A 6,000-nucleotide genomic window follows, 5' to 3' on the forward strand; every position below is an offset into this window, starting at 1 on the left:
AGCTATTGATCCTTGCCAAAAAAAATTCTTTATAGCATTTTTTGCACAATTTATGATGTATCCGTTTAGGGCTGCTATATTATGGCATGTAATTCATATTTTGCAAAATTACATTGATGAAATTAAAGATGTGTTATAAGCAAACAAAATGTTGGCCAGAATGGTAGCTCTTTTAACTTGGTTTCCACAGAGAAGGTGAAGCAACTAGGAACAGTAGTATCAAGAGCATCTTTGTAGTGTAATAAAATTAACGTATTCCTAAAATATACCCATACACTTTTTCTAGAAAAGGAAACTGAGAAGATTTGATAGGAAATTATCTGTTTCTTAACTTGTGATACTAACAAGGAATTATAGAGCTCTTAATTTAGGCTTTTGAATTCTTGTTCCCTTTTATTTTAACTGGGCATTCCAAAACTGGATTATGGAAAATCTCATGTGTGTATCTCTTGATCGTAGTGGTGTGACTGACTGACCGTTTTTTTTTATTTTAAAAAAATTAGGTCCAATTGAAAGGGAACCCCTGGTATTCAGATATCCACTCTAATTCTTGTGATGTTTCCTTATCCCCTAATTTGGAAATGTTTTATCGATCTCTGAAGAAATCAAATTCAGCTCCTCCTGAAATAAATATAAGCAATATCTGATTTGTCTAAAGTTATAATCCTAGAAAACAATTACAGATCTGTTTGTAGAGAACAAATACTGAAAACACCATATGCCAATGAGACATTTAAATCCCTTAAGAGTGTGAAAGAATAACTGTGCCTACATTTTAATATATGTCCCTTTAACTTAACTGAAATTTTATTTGCACATTTCTGTTTTCTCAGATTGAACCTCTTAAAGATGGTAAAAGTAATAGTCACAGGAGAGCTGGTTTTATACCTAAGAGGAAGAAGTCTACTTTGCTGCTTGTTTAGGCTCGATGATGCAGGTTGTAGAGCAAATTTCCTTTGCTCCATATGCATTGATACTAATGAGAAGTTGAGGCAATGAGCATTTTGCTAGTTTGAGCCATCAAATAGGCTACTATCCCCAGAACAATGTGCTGCTATACTATAGCCTGTAGTCATTACCATTTTATTTTTGGAATCACATGAGAGCAACTGAGTTATTCAGGCTAGTTGATACAGATCTTTTTTATATCAGGATTGCACAGAGAATGCATCATCGTGCCACCTCCTTGTGTCTCAGGATCAGTTATTATAAGGCAACTAAAAGCTCCTAAATTGGGGAAGTGGTGAGAGGATTCAGTACAATGACTGCTGCTTGCTACCCCCATATTAGTGTAAAATATATACTGTTACCTGAGATAAGTCATTATTTTATATTTCTGTGTGGGTCAATTGGGTGTGGGGGTTGCAATACAACTGAAGATTCATCAGCACATTTAGAGCTCACTGAATGAAATGAGATGCCTCCTCTCTGTTTATTGTGTTCTTCCTGCTATTTTGGGAGATTGGGGTATAATAGCTGGTCAATTCAGTGAGCAATTCGTGTCTTGAGAACTGTCCAAGAGTCTAACATTTTAGGATAGTGCCTGATCCCTTTTTATGTCTGAAAAGGCAAAGAAGGGGAGTTTTGTTACTTTGGTTCTTGCTTGTATAACCTGCTCTTCTTGACAAGAAAACCCATCACTAAGAACAGATTAGTGAGGTGAGTGAGCACAGGCCTTAAATCTGATGTGTAATAGTGTATCTGTGTGCATGTACGTTTGTGATAATTTGACTGATAAGTGTACATATGAATAGGTATGTGTGTATAAGATAGCTTTCTATAATTTTTAGCATTCCACTTCAGAGAAAATTTGTAATTCTCAAAACTCCTGAAAACAAATTGAATGACGCTGAGTGGTAACCACTCAGATTACACGATCATAGGCAAGTGTATTGTCTGTACTATATGCATTTATAGAATCATAGCAGACTCTCTCTGTGTGTTTGTATATGTATGTATATATATATATTGAATCGTATTGTGTATTAATCTTGTTTGTTTCTTTTAACTTGGTGATTATGCCTTTGCTTTTCTTTAAAAAGTGGTTTTAGTCTTTTGTTTCCTCTTTAGTAATCAAGAGTCTATTAACAATAATGGCCAAACCCCTAGTGCTAGAAAGTATTTTAGTTTAACTTATGCAGTTATAAACTATCAGCTTGCTTTTTATAAACTCAATTCAGCTTGCTTATAGATAGCACAAAGGTATAGAATTCTTTCCTTCTGCAGTAACCTGTCAGAAATGTCTTTGCTTAGAAAACATAGTGACATTATACGGAGAGGAAAGGGAATTTTTTAAAACTGTAATGTTTCCCATCTTTGTTTTCCTCTGGGCAGTTTCTCCTTAGAATGTGTTTATACTCTAGAAAGTTTCGTTCTGTTGGCATAAAGAGCTCTGGTTAGATTTCATGGGCTGGTGAGAGGAGCTGGCGAGGTGATTTGCCTCTGCATCTTCTCTCCCTCAGCCCAAAGCGTCAGACTACTCTGAATAGTTTTACAGTACCACAAGAACTGTTGTAGAAAGATTAACTTGTTTCTTAGGAGCAGTAGGTTGTATTGGAAGGGCTCCAGATGAGGGAATTATTATTCCTTATGTTGAGAGGCATTGGGGGGAATTCAGTATATTGTGCTGTCTCGGTTTTTATGCAGGCAGAATATCCCTATAAAGGATAGGTGGATGGATACATGTATCAGTGCAAATGGGAAGATTTTAAGGTTTCATGGGAAGTGAGTTAATTAAATTTACTGTAGGTGAGCGTTATCTTATCTCAACTCTGTCAACACCTTTATATGTTAGGAGCCCTTAAGGCTGGTTTGATTTCTCTCAACGATGCAAAGTGACAACTGAGATCTTAGATCAGTGAAACTGGAGACACTTCAGCTGTCCTGACTCAAACCTTGCAGAGTAAAATAAGTGTTGATTTCCTAGATGAAAAGCTGCCCTTACCTATATAAAAAGAGGGATTGGACTGACTTTCATATTTTCCTGAACATGGTTGGCAAGTATGTGGACTATATCTTCCATGAGCCTTATGGAGCATTGCTTGTGGAGGATTGTGGTAACTGTAATCCAGCAGCACCTGGGATTCTTCACCTGTGCTTTTGAAATACAGCATTCTGCGTAGAAGTGCCCCCTAACCTCTTTTCCTCAGTGATGATAATGTATTTGTAAAAGCTCCCTCCTGCTAAAATGCCTGTTTTCTTGCTGAATGGTTCATATATAATCACGCTGCCCCACAATAAAAATGTGAAGGAAATAAGGTGAAGGAAATAAAAGCTTTGAAGTTCAGAATAAGTAGTAAAGCAGCAAGCTGTAACTAATTGAAGTATTATATTATTGTAGCACATTTCAACAGATAGGAAAAAAAACCCATTATTTATTCCAGAAAACATTTAGCCTCTCAAAAATAAAACTTCTGATGTTGAATTTAGGCAGAAAGATATTCTAGAGTGGTACGTTAGTAAAGTCATAGACTCCAGTCCTTTTCTTTTCTTCTTAATGTTCCCAAAATTAAAATTAGATTTCTATTTATAATTTTGCTAAGTCATTTGAGAATAGAAAGTATTGACATAGTGTCTTTGTAATGGTCATGTGTACATAAAGATGTAGTTATTTATTTTGTCCCATTTGTATCATATCAAAGCTTTGTAAATGTTTTAAGTTCTGTTTTTGAAATTATTTTGTATTTTATTTTTATAAACTGGTTCTAAATAAAACTCATTCAGCATGCAACAATAACTTTGACTAGATTTGTCAGTTTATTCTATATAGAACTTTACCAAAAATAGTTTTGGAAATACTGTAACTAAGTGTAGACCATGGAAAGCAATCGAATCTGTTTCCTGAAAAATGGAAGTTTGGTGCTGATCTATCAATGATCAGTTTCGAAACAATTACTATAGCATTTTAATAAACTTTTTTACAGTGGTGAATAAAGGTGGAATTTTGTTTTTGCGTATTTTATTCGCTGCTATTATATTTAACCAGATATTGTTATATTGGAACTGAATTAAAGTTTCTTATCAGTAGGAATTGTTTTGGTGCTATTTAAACATTGCTGAAGAGTCCAGAGAACAAGAATGAGTGAGTGTGCCTGTCCCAATTAGTTTCTATGGCCAAATGGAGATTCAAAGCCAGGTTTCCATAGTTATAGACCAACACTCAAGCTACTATACAACATTAACTCAAATATTGATATAGACGTTTAATAATGAGGCATGTCAAACCATTTGCTTTTCAGGTATTCCAGACTGCTTTGAACCATACGCAATTGTTTATATCAGCCATTTTGGTAAATTATTTTATTCAACTATGTCTAAAGTGCTGCATGAGTTGCACTAAAGGCTACTCATTGTTGATAGTGGTGCATCAGTTTCTAATGGTACTGGGGGTGTTTTCTCACAATGCCAAGAATCCAAGCAGAGTATTTTGCAGGAGATCATAGGGGTTGAAGGAATCCCAAGGATTATCTACTCCAACCTCCTGCCATGCAATAAAAGACAGCTAAGGAACTAGTGAGAGATGGCCACCCAAGCTCAAGATCTCCAGAGGAAGTGGACACACCACCTTCTGAGGTAATCTATCCCATTGTCAAAAAGCTCTTAGCACTTGAAGTTCTTCCTAATATTTAGGTAGAATCTCCTGTCACCGTTTGAATCCATTGGTTTATGTTCTAGAATTTAGAGCAGGGGAAAACTTCACCTCCTGTATGTCATCTCTTCAGATTGTTATTGATTGTTTTATCATATTTCATTCTTCTTTTCAAGGTAAACATTCCCTGTTACCTCTGTTATTCCTTGTGGGGCTTGGTGGTTAGCCTTTTGACAGGTAGTCCTCTTCTAGACTTATTGTCAATGTCTTGAAATGTAGTGGGCACGATTTTTCAGGCAACATCTAATTCAAGTAGTGGTGCCTTCTGCAGCTCCCTTTTGAGAAACTTGAACCTTACAATCCTGGCTGAGTTTGGCTTCAGCAACTATCAGGATAACGGAAGTCTCCCATTACAATATCTTTCATTTTTGGTAATCTATTCTAGAAAGGCATTTTCCAAACATTCAGTCTGCTTTGGAGGTGTATAGTAGGCATCCCCCAGTGATGCCATTATTATTTCCCAGCCTCTTAAGTTTCACACAAATGCTCCCAAACCTGTTTCCATGCTTTTAAGTTATGGATCTCTTCACAAGTATAATATTCTTGACATATGCTACTTCTTTTATTTGGAATAGGTTATACCTCTCTATTACTGCATTCTAATCATTAGACTCGTTCCAGCAGGCTTCAGTGAGGTCTACAAAATAGTTGCTTTTCTGTGTTAAGAATATTACTTCGTCTTGTTTATATAACATGCTCTTTGCATAGATACAGACATCTAAGACTTCACTGTTCAGCTGCTTATTGTTCGTTTCTGACAATTGATGGATTCCCCAGTATAATTAAAGGTATTCTGAAGTATTTGGTGTCTTCCTGAATTGCATAATCCAGTTTAAAGCCTTCCTTATGAGGCATGAGACTCTCTTAGAAAATGTTCTTACCGGCTACTGTGAGGGGCAACCTATCACTTGCAAGAAGTCTGTCTTCATTGAAAGCACATGTAAATCTTTCCAACAGCATTATCTAGAGAGCCATTGTTTACTTCTAGTATTCTGCTGTCTCTTCCTGGAACATACTCTACAAAAGGAAGGCATGCCTAAATAATGAACTATCCCCAGGGAACCTTATAGTGTCTTGCAATATAATGAAAGATGTATCTTGCAGTATCACTCTCTTCCCTTCCATAAATTAAAAGGCATTTGTAATTATTGGTGGATTTAATGGGTCTTTTCAGCTTTATGACATGGGTTGTTTCTGCAACATACAACCCACTTCACAACATTGCATACCAAGTCCACATGCCACTGCTATTATTATCAGTAGAGAATCACCTAATGCCACCACCACGTGTTTGTTTCTAGGAACTGCCAGGAAGGAGCCCTTCCAGCCATAGACCTGCCATGGTCTCTGAA

This window comes from Anolis sagrei, chromosome 1, assembly GCF_037176765.1.
Source record: "Anolis sagrei isolate rAnoSag1 chromosome 1, rAnoSag1.mat, whole genome shotgun sequence".
Classification (NCBI taxonomy): Eukaryota; Metazoa; Chordata; class Lepidosauria; order Squamata; family Dactyloidae; genus Anolis; species Anolis sagrei.